Source organism: Alligator mississippiensis, chromosome 9 (assembly GCF_030867095.1).
Source record: "Alligator mississippiensis isolate rAllMis1 chromosome 9, rAllMis1, whole genome shotgun sequence".
Taxonomy (NCBI): Eukaryota; Metazoa; Chordata; order Crocodylia; family Alligatoridae; genus Alligator; species Alligator mississippiensis.
In genome coordinates this window covers 37,868,430-37,883,346 of record NC_081832.1, presented here as the reverse complement: position 1 = coordinate 37,883,346, position 14,917 = coordinate 37,868,430, and the positions used below count along the sequence as shown (strand labels likewise).

Here is a 14,917-nt window from a genome sequence, read left to right as displayed (position 1 = left end):
CCAAGACTTCAACCTTGCTATCAGATTTGTCTGCCTTGTGATGGACAGTGAACATGATGATTTCATGGTTGCTGTTGCCCAGGCTACTCTCTATGTTTAAGTTGGTCACCAGGTCATCTCCCTTGGCCAGGACCAAATCTAGGAGAGTGTTACCTCTGGTTGGCCCATGCACCTCCTAACCCAGGAAGAGCTCTTCAATGCAGGTCAGGAAGGAATGCGACCGGTCTGACGTGGCCGAGTGTTTCTCCCAAGAGATGTTCACATAACTGAAGTCGCCCATGACAACCATGTCCTGTGCAAGTGAGGCCTCTGCCAGTTCTCAGGTGAACTCTAGATTGAGTTCCTCCCTGGGGTTTGGTGGCCTGTAGTATACACCTACAGTTAGGTGTCTCACACCCCTGCACCCCGCCCCTCCCGGCAGCTTGACCCAGAGGGTTTCAAGCCATTCTGCTTTGGAGCCGATGTCAGCCTCCTAGGAGGTATACTGTTTTTTCACATAGGAAGCTACACCTCCAACTTTCTTCCCTACCCGGTCCCTTCTGTGCAGGGCATAGCTCTCTATGGCTGTGCTCCAATCATGTGAGGAGTCCCACCAGGTCTCCATAATCCCTACTAGATCATAATGCCCACTGGAGAGCAGGACAGCTAGCTCCTCCTGCTTGTTACCCATGCTCCTGGCATTAGTGTACAGGCACCTGAGTCCTCCTATTGAGACCCTTGGCTTCCTGTCATGCTGAAGGGAAACTATACCCTCAGCTCTTGCAAGAGTAGCTCTCCTAGTGTCCCTATCTATAGGGTCTTCTTCTATGTCGGTCTCCAGGAAAGCTCCAGTAGGTGTTTCCCTGTCCCCTAGCAATCTCAGTTTAAAGCCCTATCTAGAAGATCGGCCATCCTGGCCAAGAACAGGGACTTACCTCTCCATGTGAGGTGGATGCCATCCCTTCCCAGGAGTCCTTTCTCTCTGAAGTGTGTGCTGTGGTCAAGGAAGCCAAAGACTTCATTGTGGCACCACCGCTGGAGTTGTTGGTTGACTTTCTTGATGCATCCTTCCCTCCTAGGTCCATGGCCTGCAGCTGGGAGCACAAAGGAAATGACTACCTGGGCCCCCCACACCTTGATCCCAGCTCCCAGAGCCCTGTAGTTGCTCATAACCCAGTCCAGATTACTCCTGGCCATGTCATTTGTTCCCACATGGATGAGGAGCATGGAGTAGTAGTCAGAGGGCCGGATGTGCCTGGGGATCCTCTCCACAACATCTCAGATGCAGGCCCTAGGGAGGCAGCAGACCTCAGGGCCTAGGGGGTCCAGACAGCAGAGGAGACCCTCAGTGACCTGCAGGAGGGAGTCTCCCACCACCACCACTATGCACGTCCTCTTGGGGGTGGTAGCATGCTGCTTACCTTCCTCCTCCAGTGTCACCATTGAAGCCTCCTCATGCATGGGGAGGGGAGCATACCTGTTGTGCAGGGCCAGGGGAGGAGTAACTCTGGCCTTATGTTTCCTGGAGCATGAGGTGATTCTCATCCAGGTAGCTTTGGGTGGGTCTTTATGGTTAGCCTTCTTACTGACCACCATCTCTATCTGCTTCTCTCCTTCCTTCTTCTGGAGAAGGGCCTGGCAGTAGCCATTGATGAAGTCTTTGTGGGTCCTGGGCACAGCTAGCATACCTCCTCCTTGAGCTCCCACACTTGGCCCCCCAGAGACTCCACTAGGGAGCACACCCCACAAGTGGGGGTGCCCCCATGCCCAGCTGCTAGCAGCCATGCCAGGCAGCTCCCACAGTCCCTGCAGTCCAGGGCCAGGGACTCTGTCTGGGTGGAGATCTTGGCAGTACCAGGAAGCCTGCAGGCATGATGAGTTGCCACAGTGACTGGGACCGAGTTCATGCCCCTACCTGATCCCAGCAGCCCCTCTTCAGGCTGCTGGCCTCAGGCTCCTCACTCGGACCAGCTCTCTGGGTGCCTCCTGCATGCCCCTCCACGCAAACTGCCATGCAAACTGCCGTGCCCAAGTAGAGCCACGCCTGTTTGCACGCTCTGTTCATGTGGCTCCGGTCGTGGGGCTCCCTGGGGGGCTCAGCTAAGTAAGGACCCAGGTGGGGCATTACCCTACCAGGCTCCACTCAGCCAGCGCATCCCACCTGGCATGGCCCTGCACACACACGCATGCACACACACACATATGCTTCCCCGCAGCACCCTGCAAGCACCCCTGCGTTTGCCCACCCTCTCCTGGCCCTGGTACATTTACCTCTTAGCTCTATGCTGCAGGGTCTGTGGAGTCTGGATCTTCAGCTCCCAGGGCACAACAGGCATTAACCCATGTGTCGCCTCCAGGAGCAGGCCCAACTGAAAGTAACTTACAGTTGGGGCTAGTTTAAAAGCCTGGAACCTCCCACAGAGTCTTGCGAGATCTCACGAGAGCTCACAAGATTGTGTGGGACAATGTGGGGACCAGCTGCTCTGAGGGGGAACCGGTGAGTCGTCCCCCCGCCTTCCCCTCCCTGGGGACCTCAGATAAGTAGGGACCCAGGGGGAGCATTCCCTTCCCAGGCTCCACTCAGCTGGCATGTCCTGCCTGGCACGGCCCCACACACATGCATGCATGAACGCATATGCACACACACATACACACATACCCTGCTGCAGCACCCTCCAAGTGCCCCTGTGTTTGCCCACCCTCTCCTGGCCCTGGTACATTTACCTCCTGGCTCTACACTGCGGGGGGTCTATGGAGTCCGTGTCCAGGTCTTCAGCTCCCAGAGGCACAATGGGTGTTAACCCATGTGTCTCCTCTGGAAGCAGGCCCAACTCATGGGTGGTCCTATTGGGGGAGGGGGGGGGGGAAGAAGTGGAAGGATTGGGCAGGGGTCTCCAGCACTGGTGTCTGGGTCAATATCCTCAGACCGAATCCCCAGAACACACCCCCTGGTGCCAGTGAAAACTGTTGCATTGGGGAAAATACGTTATCACAGCAGTGCTCCCAAGACTTTGCATGAAAGTAGCAAGCTTGAGGAACTGATTCTACCCCCCCCCCCCCCCCCCGAAAGATACGTGTTAGTTCTCCTGTGGCTGAATGTCCAACACCCCTCTCCCCAAAAGCACTGATTCACTTGCCAGACTTCCACGATTTTGTGGGACCATTAAGCACAGCAACCCACTTTATGAATTGTGTCATTTTTTTCCTTAACATGTATGAATGCACACACTGAGCTTTACTATAAGGCAGGTAGAATGGTACAACAGCACTGTCCTGGCCCCTTGGTCCCACCACCTCAAAACAGTGTGGCACAGCACACACACAGGCATGATAAGGTTTACACACCATTTAATTTGTCATCCCTTTTCCCTTCGCCAGAACTGGGCAGGAGTGAGCACGCCCCTCATATGCTAAGAAAGGTGTCAATTCCTGTGGTAATTTTGTTCTTGATATGGGGGGGTCAGGGTCAGGTAGCAGTGTCACAGGTATCTGTCCAGATGTCAATGGAGGTTGTATGGCAGACCAGGCTTGTCCCCACACTGTTGTAGCTAACTGTCCCAAATCACGAGCGCAGGTGTGCACAGGACACTGGCAGGATCAGCAGCAGCAGGGTGTATTGGCTTGGGTGACCTTCAGTTTGCACAAATTGCTCATTGTGCATGACCTGGAGAACATACAGCAGTGGCACACTCTGTGCCCATTCCTGGGGGGGCGGGGGTATCTCCAAGTCAACTCCCTGGAGAGTGCCCTGGGGGTGGCAGCTCCTCAGCAGGACCCTCGCAACATTTGTCTTGCAGGCTGGGTGCTGAGGGCTGTGCAGCAATGGATCAGACAGGCTGTCCTGCGTGGGCAGACAAGGGAGGGTGGAGGAAAGTGTTTGGGGTGGTGACCACACATGCCTGTAGCCACCCACCACCCAGTGGGACACTGTCCACAGTGGACATAGCAGGGGAATGGGTAGTGGCTTGTGATGGGCTCCTGGCTGCCATTTTTGACCAGAAGAAGTGTCTAGGTTGACTGTTCTGTCCAAAGATTGCCACTTGCTGATGCTTTCAGGGGTGGGCCTTTCATTGTCAATGCGGGATATTATCCAGCCACTTCACATTTCAATTATCACCTACTCAGAGAGAACTCCCTCTTTGTTCTCCTGGTGCTGTCACAGGAGCAGCTGAGAAGGGCTTGTTAATAGTTTATCCCCACTCTTCCCCCTTCCCCATGTCCAACGCCACCCACCATCCACTCTGAAGTCTCATTGCCACTCTGAATCTGAGGCTAGCCAGGGAACACTTGGCTTTTCATTCTTCCTCCACTTATCCACCGCAAACACCCATCCAGATGCAGGAATTTTTGCTTCTTCCAAATAAAGGAGGCAAGCAGACAGGGGGAAATGCTGTTTTATTCCACCTGAGAACTTACTAAGGAACACACACATAACTAATGGAAACCAAGAAATTACTGACATAAGAGCTAATAGGAACCCCTCTCCTATCAGTTGGCTTTCTTTTCTATACATGTGTTGCTGCACATTGAAGAAATCTGCAGCAGTAACCTGCAGTGGAATTCATTACTAGCTTTCTTTCCTACCCATGCAACCCCTGTCTGACCCATCTCTTGCTCCCTGAACTGCAGTGGTGATCTCCTGGCTGCAGTGGAGGCATTGGGCCACCCCTCAGTTGGCTGCAATGCAGATGGTGAACAGGCTCAACTGTAATACTCCTGGCTACCTCCTGGACACAGGCAAGCCAAGTGGAGCTACTGTACACTTTCGGGGGGGGGGGGGGGGGGAGGGGGGGAGGAGGCAGCACTTATGAATGGTATGCTTGTTCACAGGCTGAAGGACATGGTCCTTAATCAAAGAGCGTGTCTCCTGCAGATATACACGGCACTGTGTGGCCAGGTCAAGAAACTGGCCTGTGCAGTCTAGGAGCTGTTTCATAAATTCTATGGTGTTGTCCATGCTTCTATTCTCCCACTCAGTCATCATCCACCCTAAGCACCTCCCAGAATTTGTTCTGCCAGTCATTTGCAGCGGCCATTCGGGTTTGTGCTGTCTCACCAAAGTGTCCATCATGCGGTCTCTGGAGCATCACTTCCTGTGGCAGTATTCCTGCACGTGCTTCCACTCCATTGTGAGCTGGGGTCTGAGGTTCAGACACACGTCCATGGCTGGCATTGGGCATGGCAGGTGGCAACAGGAATAGGAAAACAAAGTGTTCATGATGTGGTGAAATATCTCTTCCCCAAATGTTAAAAAGGATGGTGACCCACCTCCAAAGCTACATGCACAAACCCCCTACCACATCCAACCCAATGGGACCAAAACGGTGTCTGCCAGAGTGGCACTAATGGATATAATGCCCATTCCCTGATACTTACAAGTCCACAGTTGCAAGCCCTCTTGTGTCTTGGGAACAGAAATTGATCTTTGGGGCTCTGGATGTTACCTGTCAGCTCTGTGTTCCTGGGGAACCCCTGCACAGTACTCAGGCTGTCTAACTAACAAAGGAACCCACCCACCACCTTTGCCTAAACCTGAACTGATCAGAAGAAGGGCTTACAAAAAGCAATGAAGATGCAGTGGGAGACACACCTAAACCCCTCCAGACAAGGGTGACAGGATTATGGCAACTCTCCTGGTCTCATCTGCATCAAAGATGGGACAGGGAGACACTTCCATTAGCATTCAGAGTGGAGAACAGAGATTCCAAGGCAAGGACTGCACTGAACTCTGGGACCAGAGAAGCAGGAAGCACTGCATGATGGGGGAATCTCTGGTCCAGATGTTAATCAACGCACCCCTGCACACACCCAGCCCAGCATTTATCAGACCAATTCTAGTGATGAATCCTTTATTGGTACCCTAATTACTGAAGGTGCCTGATTGCACTGTGAGCTCCCTCAGAATAACATCGCCCATAGCAAAGAATGATCAGTTCCTATTCTCCAGGATAAACAAAACAACTTTGGTATTCTCCCTTGAGCCATCATTTACCCATAAACAAATCCAGTGTTCTCTCCTGAGCTATTATTGTTTCCCTACAAGAACCCTTACCCAAGCTCAAGTTTCTGTTCTGGTGCTTGGATCCAAAATCTGCACCAGTTCCACTGGGACTTCACTTTCTCCTTTTTCTGCCTGGAATATCTTCACTGATCATGCTGGGGGCTCTGCCTGCCTCAAGCAGTCTGGACCTTAAGCTAAGCAGCTTGTCTACAAGCTCCAACAAACACCTGGAAACCTCGACCAGTTTAAGCTTCACTGACTGGTGAGACCCCAACTCACCCCCCCCCCCCCAACTCTAAGCCCACTTTCTAAACCTCAGACTTGATTTACTCTCTCTCTCTCTCTCTCTCTCTCTTACTCCAGGCATAGCTTTCTAAACCTGACTTCTGTTGATCAAATTTGAACTAGCTTTCCCCAAATACCCAACTGAAACCGTGTAATATTGTAACGGTTTTATTTGTTTATCTCACCTTGTATGGCTATTACTATAAGTAACATTACAAGTTTCATATACCTGGCAATAAAATAACTCTTATGGTCAAGCTGGTAGCCACACTCTCTGAATCTTGTTTACTCTCTTTTCCTCAACTTCCCCATTTGACCTGCAGCAATGCTCCTCTTACCTAAGCCAAAGATCCCTGTAATGCCCCAAAATCCTGTGGGGTATGCTCATCAAGGGGGTTACTACCAGGACAATTGTGGCAGGAGTTTGGGGAGGAGGGGCGGTGCTGAGTCAATGGCATATAAGGGTGTCAGCTTGGAAGTGCTGATTGAACCTGCTCAGGGTTCAGCCTTAGCGATAAAAAGTGGATCCAACTGCCTGGCACACCCAACACATTCCAGGAAAGCATATCCCAAGAAAGCATAGTCAAATGAAACCTAAAAGGGGTTGGAACTTAGACGGAGCAATGTCAATTTGAAACCTAAAGGTTCTGCATTGTAATTTGCTTATTGGATAAACCCAAGTCTGGGTAGTAACCTTTTATGATAATTTTTAACACCTTTCAATCCCATAGGGTAACAGCTATAGGGCAACATTGTGAGTGGCTCTGAGGCCAACACATTAGCGTAAGACTAGATATAAAAAGCATGTGCATCAGGTAACCAGCAGGAAGGATGGAACAGAACGGTCATTTCTGTTCCACACCCAGATCCCAGACTCCTGGTGTGAGTGAGGATCAGATCCTGATCAAGGAATCTTCCCTGGTAACCCTCTGACAGCGTCGATCGGGGACGCCTGACTTTGCTGGAATCACTTGGCACGCACCTGGCATTGAGGGACTATTGATAAGTTACCAACCCATCTCTGTGTATCTGTTGTTTTGAACAGCCCAGTGGCTAATACCCTCACAGTGCCCAGTTGGCCTGCGACAGAATTGATCTATCTGTTGTTATTATTTACTATTAGCTCTTTAATACTACATTATCTGCTTATCACATTTATCTTTCTGTTAACTGTTGTGTGTGTGTGTAAGCTATAATAAATTTGCCTTTATTTCACTCTCAACTTTGCCTCCTCGATCCGAAACTTAATCAAACAGCCCAGTTGGGCCTGTGATAAAATTGAGACACTCACAGTGCCCAGCTGGCCTGTGACAGAATTGAGTACAGACATTTGTTGGGAGAGGACTTGATGGTTCTGGTGCCTCAATGCCTGCCTTAGGTGGCACCTGCTGAGGTGTTAATGATAGCTATTGAGACATAGCACTGTCCATCACACACCCCTGTTTCAAACCTGAGCTAGTGCAGGGCAGAGCTCTTTTCTGGGAAGATGTTTCTTTCAAACCAGGGTTAATGCCGGGCAGGACTGTTTTGTGGGGAGCTGTTTTTTTTCAACCTCAGGTTCTTGCAGAGCACAGTCTGTTTTCTTGGGAAGATGCTTTTTTCTAAACCTGGGTGCTTGCAGGGCAGGCCTGTTTTCTGGGGAGATGGTTGTTTCAAACAAGGGTTATTGTGGAGCCAGGCTGTTTTCTGGAGAGAGGTTTCTTTCAGGATGGGGTTATTGCAGGGGAAGGTTCTTTTCTGGGGAGATGCTTCTTGGGTGTGCCTATTCATTGATCCAGTAAAAGCCAGTATCTTATCCCCAGGGTGCATGAACAAGTTCCAGAGTCATCCTAAAACCCACTTTAGAGTTCTAAGTGGATGCATGATACATCACCTTCCCCACACCCACTCACCATGGTAAACAGCAAAGGTTCTGCTGTGCCAACACCCAGCACACAGCCACCTGAGCGGGGTAATCATTGACATGCAGATAGGAGGTCACTTTCAATGCTAACTGATTGTATTCACCTCCCATTTCTATTCAGAGTGCTCCCCTGCGGGAACCTTGGTGGTACTGTTTGCGAACAGCAGCCCAGATGAGTACTAGCAAACAACCTGGCTTTGTGGAATCCAGATGGGATGAGCGAGGAGGACCAAATGGAGATTCCAGACGAAATGCATGAGGAGGAAGACATAGACTAGAGGATCGTGACAAAATGAGTGAGGAGGCCAAAATGGATAATCTGGACAAAATGGGTGAGTATGACAAAATGGAATTGAGTCTCCTGCTGCTGGTCTTAGATTTATTGGATAGCATAGAAGTGCAGCTAATGATCACAGTGTATGCTATGCTGATGCTTGAAAACTGTTGCAATGAGAAGCCAGTGTAGCAGAAAGCCTCTTTCATACATTTCCCTTCTGGACATTGATATAACAGAAGCCCCTTCTTCCCCGCACCCCCCCCCCCCCCATTTTGTGCATTTCTTTTTCCTTCTAAGCATTTCATAGATTTCAGAGACATTCAGGCTGGAAGGGACCCCGAAGAATCATTGAGTTCAGCCCCCTGCCCCAGGGGCAGGAAGTCAGCAGGGATCATAGGATCCCAGCAAGATAAACCTCTGATAGGTATTGGCAGAGATCTGGCACACACATTGCATGGGTGTGGCAAGGCTCAGAGCACACCAGAAAGCTGAAGTGGCTTTCTGTAGGAGAATCCTATGAACTACATTTACATATCAGTTAAGCTCATTGTCACTAAAGAAAACAAAAGAACTAAAATATCCACTTCAAAGACTGTAAATATATCCTGGTGTTAAGCTAACTCACTTACTGTCACCACTAGCCTTTGATCCTCACTACCTCACATTGCATTTTTATATATTTCTCACAGTGCATTTTTATATTTCATCTGTCTCATCTTTACCAGGGCATTTTGTAGTTTATATGTTATACTTTTAAACCCTTAAGGAATGTACTCCCTGTAGAATGTAGTTACACCCTGGACCATTGTTAAAAACTGCATTGAAATTGTAATTGTAAAATGATAAAATCTGCTATATTGGGCTGGTCCCCCTTGAGTGAATGCAAGTGTATGGTGATCAATAGGTAATTACATGACAATAGCCTAGCCAAAGGAACTTACCATTATAAAACTCTACTCTACAAGCCATTTTAGGCTAATCAAGCCAAGGAACTGATTCCTGAGACTGAGCACCCACCCTATTGACTATTCCTGCAACCCTTAACAATACCATTGTTAATTAATCAAAATCACAAACTGACTTCAGAAACTGCACTACCAGATAGGCAAGACCCCTGTGACTAACGGCTGTCAGGCACTACTCAAGACCCACGTGGGACAGCGACCTCCAGATTGGACATCCAAAATGATGACACAGTCTGCCAGAAAGGGATAAAAGGCAGTGAAGCGTGACCCTCAGTGCCGCCCTCTCATCTAGCACCTGACCTACCGAGACAAAAGGACAAGGAGGCAACCTCCTTCTGGAGAAGACGTCACCTTGAAGGAAGCTGCCCATCAACAGCAGATTCCAGGGCCTTGGATAGATAGATATATTGGCACCAGTGCTCTCACAATCACTACAGCAGCTGCTATACACTATACTACATGGATTTAAATGACATGGGTTTGAATGAGTGAGTGCATGTGTGTGTGTGCACGCTAAGGTGACCAGTACCACTTATAACTCAAAGTTTGCATTTATGATTTTATTGGTAACTTTGCATCCCATCCAAAAGCTAGAATTTATGATGATCCCAATAGCTGGTCCTTTGTAGGCATTTTTTTTTTTTTTGCCTATGAGGGGTACCCCTGAATTCCCTTAATGTTCCATTTCTCTTGGTCATCTCCTAGCCCGCCTTTACTTGTCTGCCACGTCTTGATGTAAATATTAGTTAGATGTTCTTACAAATATGGAAGACTGCCTATTGTAATTCTATGTTGGAGTTCTCAGCCACCATAGGCCTTGTCCCCTGTCTTTCTCTAGCTAGGCCTACCAATCTAAACCCACCAGATAGGGTTTGACTCTCAGGCGCTAGCTCCTTAATCCTCTCAGGGCCCATGGCCCTCCTTTTGTTTTCAAACTGGAGCCTAGGCTCTCTAGCCCAGAGGCACATCTTCTGGGCACAGAGCCAGCAAGCTGCAAGTTCCAGCCTGGGCAGTGGTCCAAAGCTCCAGCTGTCCAAGGGCACCCTTTCCTTTAGCTCGGGCTACCAGCTGAGATTCCCCCCACTGGGACCTGGCTTAAAAGTCCTGCAACCAGCTCTGAGCTACAGGTCCTATACAGCTGCATACTCTAGTGCACTGGGCCCTTTGGCCTTTTATGACTGTGCCCAAGGTGTTAATGAGGCCTCCTCCTCCCCTAAAGCCTTGACCACAAACCACCAGTGTCAATCAATCAAAAAATATAAACAGTATGTCCATGGACTATAACCACCACAAAAAAAAATAATTAAAGAAGGCAGCGTGCCAGCTTACATTTTTCCTGGGCTCTGGACTTCTGCTTCCCACCATCTGTTACAGTCCTTCTGGGGCTGCCACCGCTTCCCTGAGAGTCTTCAGTAGTTCCCCTCCCACAGCAGCTGGACAGCTCACCAAGCCTCTCTGTGGAGCTCTTATACACACACTCCTTCCCCCTTGGCTGCTGGGCCCAACTACCACTAAGCCTAGGGTTTTTATAGTTCCGGCCTGCCCTCTTCCAGTCACCTGACTAGCTAGCCAGGCCCAGCTTTTAACCCCTACCCTGCCAGCAGTCTGTGCCCAGAAAGTTCTGGTCTTAAAGGGTTTCTGGTAACAGGACTAGGGTTCCCTGTTACAGGGCACTTAGATGTGCAGTGGAGCGGGATAGCCAACACACAGGTGCAGAACTGGAGGCTGACCAGGCTTTGTGGATCAACCTCAGGAGCAGCAACTGCAGGGTCTGGACCCATACAAGCAGATTGGACTGGTGGGAGCAAATCATACTGACCACTTGGAATGATTGACAGTGGCTTAGAGATGTTCCGAATGACCAGGGAGACATTTAATCATATCATCTCGATGCTGGGGCTAAACATAGCAAGGCAGGAGACTGTCATGCATTGAGCCATCACGCCAGACAAGAGGGTGGTCATGACCATCATGAAACTGGTCACCCCTGCCTGCCTCTGCTACATCAAAAACAAGTTTGGCATGGCTCCCTGCACAGGCAGGCTGGTGACTTGTAAGGTATGCCAGTTGCTGCAGAATATTGCAGTGAACAACTTTATTTGCCTCACTAACCCCCAGGAAGTTACTGGTGGCTTCAGTGCCATGGGGTTCCCTAACTGTGTGGGGGCTTTAGACAGCACACACATCCCTGTGCAATCCCTTTCGCTGGTGAGTTGCTCATTCACAAACAGGAAAGGATTTGCCTGCAAGCCGTGGTGGATCACCAGGGCCAGTTCACTAACATTTATACAGGATGGGCTGGCAGTGTGCACGATGTGCATGTGTTTAGAAATTCTCTGCCTGGTTTGCTGTAGAAAGGACACTATCTGCCTGGAGTCCCTGACACAGTGATACATGGTATTGCCATCCCCACTCTTATAATAGCTGATGCTGCCAACCCCCTCAAGTCATGGCTCATGAAGCCTTATGGAGAGCATGTTACCAACTTGCAGAAGATGGCTTTCATCTACTATCTCAGCAAATGCAGGATAGCTGTTGAATGTGCCTTTGGCTGCCTGAAAGCGCGCTGAAGGGTGCTAAACTGCAGGCTTGAGTTGAAGCCAGAAAACACAACAGCCTATATAGTGGCAGAATGAGTGCTCCACAATATTTATGAAACAAGCGGGGGAGGTTTTCAGTGAGTTGTGGGCTGATGAGGCATGGGAGGCAGCAGGCAGACAGAGACATGGGTGGGTAGTGCATGGCACCCCTAACACCAGCATGGAGATACTGGTCAGGCAGCCCTTGTGTGGGATTGCCTAACTGCACATATTATGGAGGCTGCCAATAATTAGCACTGACTTGTTCTTCCAATAAAAATATTTTTGTGTCATTTTATAACACAGAACATCTGTCTGTTCAGTACATTGTCTGTAGTGGTGGGGAGGAGGTTTCTGTGAGGGTTGGGGGTGGGGCAAGCGGGGGGTTACCTTCCTATAGTGACCTGAGAAGGATGAGTAGCCTGACACCATTGAGGAATGCAGCAGGGCAGGGGGGGAAGGGAGTGAGCAGCTGCCCAGCTTGGAAAAGGGGGTTAGCCCAGGCTGAGGAAGGGGGTTATTGTTTGCAGGCTGACAGCCACAGGGGTGGGGGGCAGATCACGCACAACTCAGATCCTGACACCAGGTTGCCTAGCCTCCCAGGATGGACCATGTACTGTGAAGGGTTATTGGAACCTCTCCTTGGCCCAGGCAGGAGTCCATGGGGGGAGTAGGGGGGTATGAGCCTGCAGGAGTCCTCAGCTTTTGTGGGGGGCAGGAGGGTTTGGTTGTTGTGAGGACAATAATCAAGACTGGCGTAGAGACAGTTCAGAGGTAAAACCTGGCCTATTGCAGGGCAGGCCTGTTTTCTGAGGAGATGCTTCTTTCTAAAATAGGTTTTTCAAGGCAAGGCATTAGTATGAGCTGGCCATCAGCCACCTCTAGGGGAAGTTACATCCCCAACAGAAAAGTTCCTTGGGTAGCAGCAGGTTTGCTTGTCTCACACACTCTGGTCCAGCAGGGCAGATGGAAGGACAAACCCCTGGCTTGCTCCCCCTCCCCGCACACTATAAGGCTGGTACCAGTGGTGGTAGTTGTTCTACCACCCCCACTGCCGGTTGTGTGGGTCCTGCTTTCCCCCCAACCCCCTATGCCCATTAATAGCACCCATCTTAGAACCCACCCATGCAGCAGGAGGTGCAGCCAGTGGTACAGCAGGTGCCACATGTGGTAAGGTTGGCACTGAGGTGGTGTGGCTAGGCACATGCTACCATGTTACTTAGTGGTAAGTTGCACCTCTTCTATAAATATAATTGCCTTCCAGAAAATGCATGCACTGTGGATGCATAGTCCCAGACCCCTTCCCCGGACTGCCAGGCTGATAAATAGTACTGAAATCTGCCACAGGGGATTTTGTAGGCTGTAGGGGGGAGGCCAAGAAGGTGGTTTTGGAATCACGGGACTAAACCCATCTTACTTCTTCCCTTGAAGAACAATAAGACATCAAAGATGATGCAATGCCGTCAGCTGTTGTGCACTTGGTTTTATATTTTTGATTCTGTAAATTTATATTTGTTGGTTCCTATATTTACTTATTTATTTGTTTGTTTTCCTTGCAAAAATAATTTGTTTTATTTTTTGGCTTTGTAAATAAAGGTTTTAATTTATTCAGTTCCTTCTAGATGTGTTGGGGTTTTTTTCATTACTGGTGACTATGGGAGCTGGAGTTGGAGGAGGGGATTGTTGTAGTGGGTGCAGGGGCTTCCTACAGTTACCAGAATGATGGGTAAATGGCCACCGGTGTGAACTGTGGCAGGGCATGGGGGGAGGGAGCAGTTGCCATAGTGGGGGAAGGAGGTAAGGTAGACCATGGCCTCTGAAGGGTTAATGAAACCACTCTTTGGCACAGGCAGGAGGGGAGGTGGGGTGCAGGATTGTTATGAACCTAAAGGTGTCTGCTGCTTTTAATGCTATATCCAGCCAGCTTCCTGTCCACCCTTTAATGCTATATCCAAGTAAAGTGCAAATAATGTTTTCTGAAATAAAGTAAAGGTGTCCTTTTATTACACTTTGTTTCTCGACATGCTGTGATGCATCTACATGCCATGCCATCAGGTCCGACGACAGGTTGGGGGAGGGGGTGGTGGGGGCTATAGCCATCCCAAAATTGCAGAGCCACACCACCACTGCACACTCCTGGGCAGGTGTTCAGGGCATAACAGCACAGCTGCTGCTGGGGTCCCCATGGAAATCCCCCCCCAAGACCCACCCGCAGGGAATGCTGGGAAATGTAACCCATAAAAAGAAAAACGAAAATGGATGGACAAACCTACTCCCCAACTCCCATGCAAGGCTGCTTCTAGTACCTGGCCATGTGGCTGGTAGTATACACACCACCATTACCACCACCACTACTGCCTCAAATTGATTATGTGGTCCCCCTACCCCTAGCATGCCCACTGGCACAGTGGAGGTGGGAAATGAGAAGCGGCACAGAAGCACCACCAAGAAAAAATAAGTTTGCAACTGAGGGGGTGTGGCACCTCTTAGTACTTTAATACTTTGAAGTAACTTTCATATTTCTTACAGTTGCATTCCAGAAACGCAAGTGATACAGAGGGCAGACAGCCTGCCAGACCCGCCCCCTAGGATACAATGCATCCCACATTATATATAGGTAGTGGCAAAAATATCCCACTGAGTTTAGATCCTGTAGCAGAGTGTGGGGAGGTGAATAATGCACTTTTTGGGACTTCCCAAGCAGAAGACTGAGAAGATCAGAATCTGAACAGGGCAAAGAAAAACAGAAGACATAAGAGTACAGTACAGTAGAGACAGAGAGACAGAGAGAGAGATAGCAGTAGATACAAATAGATAGATAGAAATAGTAATTGTAGATAGTATAAATAAATGTAGAAAGTATAAATAAGTGTATTTTTATATTATATTATAGTATACATATAGTATAAATAAGCGTAATTTTATTTT

The 14,917-nt window shown here is 49.4% G+C and overlaps 1 long non-coding RNA gene across 1 annotated transcript; it reads right to left on the bottom strand.

Annotated features, from left to right (window-relative positions):
* Positions 1-4,357: 4,357 nt before the first annotated feature.
* Positions 4,358-10,980, bottom strand: LOC132252451 (uncharacterized). The gene is made up of 2 exons (XR_009464371.1): positions 10,740-10,980; positions 4,358-5,145 (listed from the first exon to the last, which is right to left on the bottom strand). It is a non-coding gene; the product is annotated as an uncharacterized LOC132252451 (long non-coding RNA).
* Between the last annotated feature and the right edge of the window lie 3,937 nt (positions 10,981-14,917).